Source organism: Triticum urartu, chromosome 2A, assembly GCF_056163025.1.
Source record: "Triticum urartu cultivar PI428250 chromosome 2A, HENAU_Tu73, whole genome shotgun sequence".
NCBI lineage: Eukaryota > Viridiplantae > Streptophyta > Magnoliopsida > Poales > Poaceae > Triticum > Triticum urartu.
In genome coordinates this window covers 755,453,884-755,467,331 of record NC_141874.1, presented here as the reverse complement: position 1 = coordinate 755,467,331, position 13,448 = coordinate 755,453,884, and positions in this window count along the sequence as shown.

Here is a 13,448-nt window from a genome sequence, read left to right as displayed (position 1 = left end):
CCAAAACCCCCAAACCCCCCTCCCCCTTGAAAAAAAACAAAAAACCACGGCCACTGAAATGCTGACGCGTGGATGCCTTTTGGTCCCGGTTGGTGCCACCAACCGGGACCAAAGGCCCTCCTGCCTGGGCTCGGCGCACCGGCCACGTGGAGGCACATCTGTCCCGGTTCGTGTTAGAACCGGGACTGAAGGGGGGAGGCATTAGTCACGACCCTTTAGTCCTGGTTCAAAAACCGGGACTAAAGGCCCTCACCAACCGGGACTGATGCCCCCTTTTCTACTAGTGTACATCATTGCTAACTACGAAGTTATCACTATGTTTTTAAACAGATAATCCCGAATGATTGTGTGCCTCATCTAATGTATACGCACGGTCGCCTTGATGTTTTGAACATACAACCAGGTCGTCCTACAAATCTCAACTGTCCATACCGGATTTCTAAAAGAAGTGGAGACATGACAATCAAAGAATGGAAAAAATGTATGGACAGTCGTAAGGAGCTTCTTGCAAGCAAAAGGAGGCGAAGCGCAAGAATTGGAGACAGGATGATCTCCATTCTTCATAATGGAGAGTCATGGTCTATATTGTTTTATGCTATTTTACCTTAAGGGTGTTTAGGTCCTACCTGATATTGATGATCATGTGCTAAGAACAATTATGTAGGGTTGGGTTCGATGACTATGAGGATGATGATCGTATGACTTGTTATTAATAACGAGTAGAAGTTGTATGATGATGCATGATTAGTAAGACTTGTTATTATATATGATGATGTATGATGCGAGCATGCATGAGTTATTATATATCAGCGGGTGAAATGAACATAGCAGTAGCGTTGGTAAACCAAGGACGAAGATATAAGAGAGGACACTTCTCTCTATTAGCTAGCTAATAACAAACTAAAATTAACCCCCAAAACCCCTAAACCAGCCACTTTTTTTAAAAAGAAAAAAGAAAAACCTCAGCTCCAGCCAGCTGCTGACACGTGGAAGCCTTTTGGTCCCGGTTCATGTCAACAACCGGGACCAAAGGCCTCCTTGCCTGGGCTGCTCGCAGTGGCCACGTGGAGGCCCATCTGTCCTGGTTCGTGTTAGAACCGGGACTAAAGGGGGGAGGCATTAGTAACGACCCTTTAGTCCTGGTTCATGAATCGGGACAAAAGGGCCTCACCAACCGGGACAAATGCCCTGTTTTCTACTAGTGTAATCCACCATCTCATCTTCATCTCCCAACGTGTATATTGGGCTTAAATATTCCTCAATTGAAGGGAATGTTTCAGGTGATGTGGACGATGCAATAGGGGTCACATCATCCTCTTTTGATGGTGAAGGTGTTGCTGGAGCTAATGTAGAAGCATCTGTGTTTTGTTTTTGTTTAGGCCTCCACACTTGTTTTGTGAGTGCTATGCGCCGAATTTCACTAAACAATTCATCCCTTTCTCTCTCCTCTTGGTGTTCTACCTTCTCGTGGTTCCTCATGCGTTGTAATCTCCTTTTCATGGTCTTAGTTAAACTGGGAGGACACCACATAGATTGAGTATATTTGGGATCGTTTGGTTTGGCCTTGCTTGTTCTTACCTCATGATCATCAACCATGGAACCATGCTGAACAATAACAATATCACCATTAGAAGTAGCTAGATTACCAACAACCGCCTTTTTTATCTCCTTTTGCTTGTCGCATTCTGAAATTTCCGCATTAGGTGACTTAACACGCGACACTTTTTTATTGGCCTTACTTGGAGAATTTTTTGTTGGCCAATTAGCACCATAACTCAAACGGCCTTGGGTGGGATAATAAAGCCTCTCACGAGCAGGCCTTCTAGGTGTTGTCCACCCCATATGGAAAGCATAAGGAGCCATCGGGGGCTGCCCCCATTCTCCATTGAAGTCTCTCATGTAATATGGCGCATAGGAGGGTTGTGACATCCATGGTGTCGGCGCCCATGACCCATATGGCCTTGTATAGCATCGAAACTCTTGCTCCGGAAGCGATCTTCAATGCTTCAAATGTGATGGCCGATTAGAGCTAGAACCGGCCGCTTGACTTGCATATTTGGATAGCAACATATCAAAAGTTGGCTTGATTCACTTGCGCTTAGCTTCACTCTTTCTCCACTTGCCAATTTCTGAATTCTTGGGCTTGATAAATTTAACATGAGTATCTTCTTGTACTTGTGGTTGCCCCCCGAGTGCGGGATTTTTTATGGTGATCAAGCACAACCTCTCTTCCCAAGACTTTTTCGCCCTCCTTGCCTTTCCTGGGTTCACCAATAACAACATTATCTTTATTAGCACATTCGGCTATGCTAGGCCGAATCAACATTTTCTTTCGCTCCAAGTCCATGGTGTTTATCGGGAAGGGCTGTTTATCAACTTGCATCTCAGCAAAATTCAATAATCCATCATTAATGGCCGATTGTATCTGTCGTCTGAAAACATTGCAATCGTTAGTAGCATGAGAAAATGAATTATGGTACTTGTAATAAGCACGCCGTTTCAGGTCCTCAAACGTCGGTGTGGTGTGTGATATTCTAATCATCTTATCATGGAAGAGAGCATCGAATATTTTATCACACTTTGATATATCAAAAGTAAACCTCACCTCCTCATCACGATTCTTGCGAATCGCCTTAAGAGAATTGCACATATAGGGTTTGGCCTTTGAGGACCAAACAAATTCAATAGTATAGACATCAACCTCATCGTCCGAATTATCATCATTGTGTTCAACCATATGCATTCTAGGACGATAGGTTGTAGACCTATGAACCTCTTTACTTCCACTCTCTTGGGCCAAAGCTTTTTGTAAGACTTGATTAATGCTCAAAAACTCATAACTTTCTAACCTCTCTTTAATGTGAGTTTTCAAACCATTAAGAACAAGATCCGCCAAGTCTCTCTCAGTTATCACTAAGCTATAACATATGTTCTTTATATCTCTCAATCTCTTGATGTAATCGGTGACCGATTCATCATGTTTCTGCCTAACCGATGTAAGATGTGACAACTTTAGCTCATTATCGCCGCTATAAAAGTGATCATGAAACTTTTGCTCTAATTGCGACCATAAGAGAATTGAGCCATGTGGTAAAGCAGCAAACCATGAAAATGTGGTACCAGTTAAAGATAATGGAAACAAGCGTAGTTTCAATTCTTCTATGGAACCTGCTTCACCCAACTGCGCTAGATACTCACTAACATGCCCCCAAGTTGTTTTCGTACCCTCACCACTAAATTTAACAAAATCAGGAACCTTATAACCATGAGGGTAAGAAATTGCATCGAAGTGTTCAGGATACGGCTTTTGGTACACACGACTCTTTACTTTCGGCTCGTTTCGAAAGTTTTTAGAAACATCTGATGGAAATCCCACCTTAATTTAGCTAAAATTGGATCCGAGGTAGATGAAGATGTTTGTAGCAATGACATAGGCACAACCTGAGTACTAGCTATTGGTGCAACTTGTGGGATGGGCGCCGAACCAAAATTCGGTGGAAGATCAAACATGCTTGCACCTATGGGTGGTGTGACAAAGTGATTCGGCGTTGACGCCGAATTGGGCACACTCATAATGGGATTAGGGTATGTAGGTGCAGCCACAATCTGGTTGGTTTGAGTAGGTTAAAAATTCAACGGCATATTATATTGTTGTTGCATAGGTGGTACCGACGAAATAGGTAAAATTGGACTAGGGTTTTCGTATATACCTACAGTACCACTAGATGATGGAGGAATATTTTTATGAGCATTAGCACTAGCCACAAAAGAATTGTATGCCATCACATTACTCTTACTAACAAGACTTTCAATCACAGCCACTTTCTCTGGAGAAAAAACTTTACTCACAGTGATTACATCTTGTTCATCGATGAGGGGAGGAAAATTGACGTTTCCAGCCGGAGTGATGTTGCCTTGAAGGTCCTTCTTGAAACTTGAAAGAAATGCTTCCAAATCCTCCTCCTCACATTTCTTCTTGAGCACCTTAAAAGCCTCTTCACGTTGCTTCTTGCGCGCTTCATAGGCTTGGCAATGTTCATCTGATAGTTCATCAAGATCAGGCTTAATGATGTTATCGGCGTCAACTTCTGAGGGCTTGGGGAGATTAGACATGGTTGATGATGATTCTAGACCTTTCGTCCCCAGAGGAGTCGCCAAAAAGTGTGTTCGCACATGAACACGTCACCGTGTACCTCCAACGCCGAGGGTGATGCACCGCAGCAGCTCACGTCGAAGGAGACCCGTCCGGAAGCGCGGTACACAAGCAATCCGACGGGTGCTTTTCAGGACCCGAAACCCCACGCGCCCGGGAGGGACCCCGTATGGACGCACGGCGGCTATGGGCTTCCCTAGGTCAGTTTGCCCGCCCCTAGAGCCTCGAGGATCGCTGCCCTTCAACACGAAGAACGAACGAAGAACGAGAGAGAAAGAACGAGGGAGAGATGTAAAATTAGGGTAAAAAGTAGATGGGTTTTGCGATTGTGTGTTGTTATTCAATCGGCCGTCACCCCTTAGGTATATAAGAGGCGGCTGGACTTCCCATGCAAGGAAAAGGCTTGGAATCAAGTCCAAAACCCTAGTCAAACTTGGATTTGTTTTGTCCGAACTTTCCAAAACTGTCCGGTTTAAACTGGCTGTACCTTGCGGTTAATTTGTAAGGTGGTAAACGATCTCGGATGGGAATGAGCCTAAAAGGAATCTTGACCGTTTCGACGAGACGAATAACTTTCATGTTGAACGTTTTTCGATTCGAGGCCATCTTCAGGGCCGAATCGTTCCCACAAAACGGACTGTCACTCGCGCCACCTATCAGACACATGTCTGGTGGGGCGCGCCATATGTAGCCTTCTGGCAGGGCTGCATTTGAATGGTTCTAACTTTTGCATACGAACTCGGATTAGAACAATTTGTATATCAAAATCAATCGTTTCACGAGACGAAGACAATCCATGTAGATCACTTTTCCATATGAGGCAGTCTTGGGGGCGTAATCAGCCGAATAGTGTTCTGAATACAAAATCTCGGTATTTCGAACACAACTTCGGCCTTCGGGATGAGATCGGAAGGCGATGGCCCAAACATCAAAATTTCTCCTTTTGACGATGCGCAACTTTCTTACTTTGAGCACTTCTCCATTTTAAGCCGTCTTAATTAAGTTCTTGGTCGTGCCAAAATCTGGTGTCAACACAGACTTATCAAAAGGATGCTTTCCTCGGGAAATGATTCGTCCAAATTCTCTCGGCCACAAATGATTTCCACCACCACAATGCCAAATCTGTAGATATCAAGCTTCTCAGTGATTTTTGAGCCAAGCCATTCATGAGGTAGGTATCCACGGGTGCCTCGCATCCGAGTCATAATTTTGCTCTGATCTCTGTTTATCATTTTGGACAGTCCAAAATCAGAGAGCTTTGCGTTGAACCTATCATCAAGGAGAATGTTCTGTGGCTTGATGTCTAAGTGGGCGATTTTTTCCTTGCATTCTTCATGGAGGTAAGACAAACCCTTGGCGATGGCAATTATGATGTTACGTCTGGTTTTCGAAGACAAAGTGAAAAGTGAACATGCATGAAAGATCCATTTATCCAATGAACTGTTGCACAGGTACTCGTAGACGAGAAGCCTGTGCGACTTCTCTGTACAAAATCTTATCAACCTGACAAGATTATGGTGATGCATTCTCCTAATTGTCATGACCTCTGCTAAGAACTCCTCGGTTCCTTGCTCAACACTTTCGAAACGTTTGACCGCGATTGTTTCCCTGCCTATCTCTCGTTCGAAGATTGACCCAAAGCCACCACTTCCAAGCTTCACAGAGAAGTTGCTGGTAGCTATCTTCAACTCGTGAAAGGACAAACACTTTGCTGTCCCAGGTATGCTATCAAAGAGTTGTTCTTCCTCTTTCTTGCACATTTTCCATTTGACGATGGAGAACAAGATTCCTAGTGCAGACAAACCTGCAATTACTGAACAAACTATAGTTGTTGCCCTCTTTTTGATTGATCGTGTGCCTTGTATCTGTTCAGGAACGTAGTAATTTCAAAAAAATTCCTACGCACACGCAAGATCATGGTGATGCATAGCAACGAGAGGGGAGAGTGTCGTCCACAAACCCTCGTAGACCGTAAGCGGAAGCATTATGACAATGTGGTTGATGTAGTCATACGTCTTCATGATCGACCGATCCTAGTACCGAACGTACGCCACCTCCGCGATCTGCACACGTTCATCTCGGTGACGTCCCACGACTCACGATCTAGTAGAGCTTCGAGGGAGAGTTCCATCAACACGACGGCGTGATGACAGTGATGATGAAGCTACCGACGCAGGGCTTCGCCTAAGCACCGCTGCGATATGACCGAGGTGGATTATGGTGGAGGGGGGCACCGCACACGGCTAATAGATCAATGATCAACTTCTGTGTCTATGGGGTGCCCCCCTCCCCGTATATAAAGGAGTGGAGGAGGGGGAGGGCCGGTGATACGTCTCCAACGTATCTATAATTTTTGATTGCTCCATGCTACTTTATCTACTGTTTTGGACTATATTGGGCTTTATTTTCCACTTTCATATTACTTTTGGGACTAACCTATTAACCGGAGGCCAAGCCCAGAATTGCTGTTTTTTGCCTATTTCAGTATTTCGAAGAAACAGAATATCAAACGGAGTCCAAACGGAATGAAACCTTCGGGAACGTGATTTTCTCACCGAACGTGATCCAGGAGACTTCGACCCTACTCGAAGAAGTGCCAGAGGCAGTCACGAGGGTGGAGGGCGCCCCCCCCGGGCGCGCCCCCTGCCTCGTGGGCCCCCTTTTGCTCCACCAACGTACTCCTTCCTCCTATATATACCTACGTACCCCCGTCAGATCAAATACGGAGACAAAAACCTAATTCCACCGCCGCAACTTTCTGTATCCACGAGATCCCATCTTGGGGTGTGTTCCGGAGCTCCGCCGGAGAGGGCATCTACCACGGAGGGCTTCTACATCAACACCATAGCCTCTTCGATGAAGTGTGAGTAGTTTACTTCAGACCTTCGGGTCCACAGCTAGTAGCTAGATGGCTTCTTCTCTCTTTTTGGATCTCAATACAATGTTCTCCCCCTCTCTTGGAGATCTATTCGATGTAATTTTCTTTTTGTGGTGTGTTTGTTGAGACCGATGAATTGTGGGTTTATGATCCAACTTATCTATGAATAATATTTGATTCTTCTCTGAATTCTTTTATGTATGATTGAGTTATCTTTGCAAGTCTCTTCGAATTATCCGTTTGGTTTGGCCAACTAGATTGGTAGTTCTTGCAATGGCAGAAGTGTTTAGCTTTGGGTTCAATCTTGCGGTGTCCTTACCCAGTGACAGAAAGGGTTGCAAGGCACGTATTGTATTGTTGCCATCAAGGATAACAAGATGGGGTTTTTGTCATATTGCATGAATTTATCCCTCTACATCATGTCATCTTGCTTAAGGCATTACTCTGTTTTTACTTAATACTCTAGATGCATGCTGGATAGCGGTCGATGAGTGGAGTAATAGTAGTAGATGCAGAATCGTTTCGATCTACTTGTTTTGGACGTGATGCCTATATAGATGATCATACCTAGATAATCTCATAATTATTCGCTTTTCTATCAATTGCTCAACAGTAATTTGTTCACCCACCATAGAATACTTATGCTCTTGAGAGAAGCCACTAGTGAAACCTATGGCCCCCGGGTCTATTCTCATCATATCAATCTTCATTACTTTATTACTTGCTTTGTTTTTACTTTGCCTTTTACTTTTTACTTTGCATCTCTATATCAAAAATACCAAAAATATTATTTGTCATCTCTATCAAGATCTCACCCTCGTAAGTGACCGTGAAGGGATTGACAACCCCTAATCGCGTTGGTTGCGAGTAGCTATCGTTTTGTGTAGGTACGAGGGACTCGTGCATGATCTCCTACTGTATTGATACCTTGGTTCTCAAAAACTGAGGGAAATACTTATGCTACTTTATTGCATCATCCTCTCCTCTTCGGGGAAATCCAACGCAGTGCTCAAGAGGTAGCAAGAAGAATTTCTGGTGCCGTTGCCGGGGAGTTTGCGTAAAAGTCAACTATTCCAAGTACCCATCACAATCCCTATCTCTCGCATTACATTATTTGCCTCTCGTTTTCCTCTCCCCCACTTCACCCTTGCCGTTTTATTCGCCCTCTCTTTCGCAATCTCCTCCTCTCTTTCTCTTTTGCCTTTTTCTCGTTTGTCTTTTTGTTGCTTGTGTGTTGGATTACTTGTTGCCATGGCACAAGATAATACCAAGTTGTGTGATTTCTCGAATACCAGTAATAATGATTTCCTTAGTACTTCGATTGCTCCTCTTAATAATGATGAGTCTTATGAAATCAATACCGCTTTGCTGAATCTTGTTATGAAAGATCAATTCGCCGGCCTTCCTAGTGAAGATGCCGCTACTCATCTAAACAATTTTGTTGATTTGTGTGATATGCAAAAGAAGAAAGATACGGATAACAATATTGTCAAATTGAAGTTATTTATGTTTTCACTTAGAGATCGTGCTAAAATTTGGTTTTCGTCTTTGCCTAAAAATAGTATTGATTCTTGGAACAAGTGCAAAGATGCTTTTATCTCTAAGTATTTTCCTCCCGCTAAATGATCACTCTTAGGAACGATATTATGAATTTTAAACAACTTGATCATGAGCATGTTGCCCAATCTTCGGAAAGAATGAAATTGATGCTTCGCCATTGCCCTACTCATGGTTTAAATTTATGGATGATCATACAAAATTTTTATGCAGGATTAAATTTTTCTTCTAGAAATCTTTTAGATTCGGCCGCGAGAGGCACGTTTATGGAAATTACATTAAGGGATGCTACAAAATTGCTTGACAATATTATGGCTAATTATTCTCAATGGCATACCGAAAGATCTTCTAGTAAAAAAGTGCATGCTATAGAAGAAATCAATGTTTTGAGTGAAAAGATGGATGAACTTATGAAGATGTTTGCTACTAAAAATACTTCTCTTGATCCCAATGATATGCCTTTATCTACTTTGATTGAGAATAATAATGAATCTCTGGATGTCAATTTTTTTGGTAGGAATAGTTTTGGAAATAACGCGTATAGAGGAAATTTTAATCCTAGGCCTTATCCTAGTAATCCTTCTAATAATTATGGAAATTCCTACAACTCTTATGGAAATTTTAATAAGATGCCCTCTGAATTTGAGAGTAGTGTTAAAGAGTTTATGAATTCACAAAAGAATTTTAATACTTTGCTTGAAGAGAAATTGCTTAAAGTTGATGATTTGGCTAGGAACATTGATAGATTTCTCTTGAAGTTGATTCTTTAAAGCTTAGATCTATTCCTCCTAAGCATGATATCAATGAGTCTCTCAAAGCTATGAGAATTTCCATTGATGAGTGCAAGGAAAGAACCGCTAGGATGCGTGCTTCCAAAGATGCCTTTATTAAAGCATGTTCTTCCAATTCCTATGAAAATCAAGATGAAGATCTAAAAGTTATTGATGTGTCCCCTATTAAATCTTTGTTTTGCAATATGAATCTTAATGAAACTGAATATGATCTTCCTTTACCTATAAGGCGTTCTAAGAATTCGGAGTTTCTAGATCTTGACTATGAAATTGATGAAAGTGGGATTGAAAGAAATAAAAATCTTGATGTTGCTAAACCCACTATTTTGGATCTCGAGGAATTTAATTATGAAAATTGCTCTTTTATTGGTTGTATTTCCTTGTTGCAATCCGTGCTAGATTCTCCTCATGCTTACAGTCAAAATAAAGCCTTTACCGAACACATTGTTGATGCCTTAATGCAATCTTATGAAGAAAAACTTGAGTTGAATGTTTCTATCCCTAGAAAACTCTATGATGAGTGGGAACCTACTATCAAAATCAAAATTAAAGATTATGAGTTTCATGCCTTGTGTGATTTGGGTGCTAGTGTCTCCACTATTCCCAAAACTTTGTGTGATTTGCTAGATTCCTGTGACTTTGAAGATTGCTCTCTAAACTTGCATCTTGCGGATTCCACTATTAAAAAGCCTATGGGAAGAATTAATGATGTTATTATTGTTGCCAATAGGAATTATGTGCCCGTAGATTTTATCGTTCTTGATATAGATTGCAATCCTTCATGTCCTATTATTCTTGGTAGACCTTTCCTTAGAACGATTGGTGCGATTATTGATATGAAGGAAGGGAATATTAGATTCCAATTTCCCTTGAGAAAGGGTATGGAACACTTCCCTAGAAAGAAAATAAAATTACCATATGAATCTATCATGGGAGCCACTTATGGATTGCCTACCAAAGATGGCAAAACTTAGATCTATCTTCGCTTTTATGCCTAGCTAGGGGCATTAAACGATAGCGCTTTTTGGGAGGCAACCCAATTTTATTTTGTGTTTTTTGTTTTTGCTTCTGTTTAGGAATAAATAATCCATCTACTTTCTGTTTAGATGTGGTTTTATGTTTTAATTAGTGTGTGTGCCAAGTAGAACCTATAGGATAAGCTATGATGATAGTTGATTTGATTCTGCTGAAAAACAGAAACTTTGCGCTCACGAGAAAAAATTCGATAAATCAGAGGAACGAGATTTTGCATTGATTCTTTTTGCTGCTGATCAATAAACAAATTTTCCAGTACGTCCTATTTTGGTAGAATTTTTAGAGTTCCAGAAGTTTGCGTTAGTTACAGATTGCTACAGACTGTTCTGTTTTTGACACATTCTATTTTTCGTGTGTTGTTTGCTTATTTCAATGCATCTATGGCTAATAAATTAGTTTATAAACCATAAGGAAGTTGAAATATAGTAGGTTTAACACCAATATAAATAAATAATGAGTTCATTACAGTACCTTAAAGTAGTCTTTTGTTTTCTTTCACTAACGGAGCTCACGAGATTTCTATTGAGTTTTGTGTTGTGAAGTTTTCAAGTTTTGGGTAAATTCTTTTGATGGATTATGGAACAAAGAGTGGCAAGAGCCTAAGCTTGGGGATGCCCATGGAACCCCCAAGATAATCTAAGGACACCAAAAAGTCAAAGCTTGGGGATGCCCCGGAAGGCATCCCCTCTTTCGTCTACTTCCATCGGTAATTTACTTGGAGCTATATTTTTATTCACCACATGTCATGTGTTTTGCTTGGAGCGTCTTGTATTATTTGTGTCTTTACTTGTTAGTTTTCCACAATCATCCTTGTTGTACACACCTTTTGAGACAGCCATACATGATTTGGAATGTTCTAGAATACTCTATGTGCTTCACTTATATCTTTTGAGCTTGATAGTTTTGCTCATTGTGCTTCACTTATATCTTTTGAGCTTGATAGTTTTGCTCATTGTGCTTCACTTATATCTTTTGAGCGTAATAATGTTTGCTCTAGTGCTTCACTTAGATCTTTTAGAGCACGGATGTGGATTTGTTTTAAAGAAACTATTGATCTCTCGTGCTTCACTTAGATTATTTTGAGAGTTGTTAATAGCATGGTAATTTGCTTAATGTTATATACTTGGTATTGAAGATTTGTGAAAATTTCTTTTGAGCGCGTTGAATACTAAGATAAGTTTGATGCTTGATAATTGTTTTGAGATATGGAGGTGATAATATCAAAGCAATGCTAGTTGGGGTGATTATGAATTTAAAGAATGCTTGTGTTGAAGTTTGTGATTCCCGTAGCATGCACGTATGGTGAACCGCTTTGTGATGAAGTCGGAGCACAATTTTATTTATTGATTGTCTTCCTTATGAGTGGCAGTCGGGGACGAGCGATGGTCTTTTCCTACCAATCTATCCCCCTAGGAGTATGCGTTTAGTGCTTTGGTTTTTGATGACTTCTAAATTTTTGCAACAAGTGCATGAGTTCTTTTGATTAATGTTGAGTCCATGGATTATACGCACTCTCACCCTTCCACCATTGCTAGCCCCTCTAATACCGCACACTTTTCGCCGGTATCATACACCTACCATATACATTCCTCAAAACAGCCACCATACCTACCTATCATGACATTTCCATAGCCATTCCAAGATATATTTCCATGTAACTCTCCATCGTTCCGTTCATATGACATGCATTACTTTTTTCATATTGCTTTTTGCATGAACATATAGTTGACATTGTATTTGTGGCAAGGCCACCTTCATAATTTTCATACATGTCACTCATGATTCATTGCATATCCCGGTACACCACCGGAGGCATTCATATAGAGTCATATTTTGTTCTAAGTATCGAGTTGTAATTGTTGAGTTGTAAGAAAAATAAAAAAGTGTGATGATCATCATTATTAGAGCATTGTCCCAGTGAGGAAAGGATGATGGAGACTATGATTCCCCCACAAGTCGGGATGAGACTCCGGACTTTATGAAAAATAAAAGAGGCCAAAGAAGCCCAAATAAAAAAAGGAATGGCCATAAAAAAAGAAAAAGAAAAAAAGAGAAAGGCCAAAAAAATGAGAGAAAAAGAGAGAAGGGACAATGCTACTATCCTTTTTCCACACTTGTGCTTCAAAGTAGCACCATGATCTTCATGATAGAGAGTCTCATATGTTGTCACTTTCATATACTAGTGGGAATTTTTCATTATAGAACTTGGCTTGTATATTCCAATGATGGGCTTCCTCAAAAGTGCCCTAGGTCTTCGTGACCAAGCAAGTTGGATGCACACCCACTTAGTTTCTTTTTGAGCTTTCATATACTTATAGCTCTAGTGCATCCGTTGCATTGCAATCCCTACTCACTCACATTGATATCTATTGATGGGCATCTCCATAGCCCATTGATACGCCTAGTTGATGTGAGACTATCTTCTCCTTTTTGTCTTCTCCACAACCAATATTCTATTCCACCTATAGTGCTATGTCCATGGCTCACGCTCATGTATTGCGTGAAAGTTGAAAAAGTTTGAGATTTCTAAAGTATGAAACAATTGCTTGGCTCGTCATCGGGGTTGTGCATGATTAAATACTTTGTGTGATGAAGATAGAGCATAGCCAGACTATATGATTTTGTAGGGATAACTTTCTTTAACCATGCTATTTTGAGAAGACATGATTGCTTTAATTTGTATGCTTGAAGTATTATTACTTTTATGTCAATATGAACTTTTGTCTTGAATCTTTCGGATCTGAATATTCATGTCACAATTAAGAAGATTTACATTGAAATTATGCCAAAGTACCACTCCGCATCAAAAATTCTTTTTTATCATTTACCTACTCGAGGACGAGCAGGAATTAAGCTTGGGGATGCTTGATACGTCTCCAACGTATCTATAGTTTTTGATTGCTCCATGCTACTTTATCTACTGTTTTGGACTATATTGGGCTTTATTTTCCACTTTCATATTACTTTTGGGACTAACCTATTAATCGGAGGCCCATCCCAGAATTGCTGTTTTTTGCCTATTTCAGTATTTCGA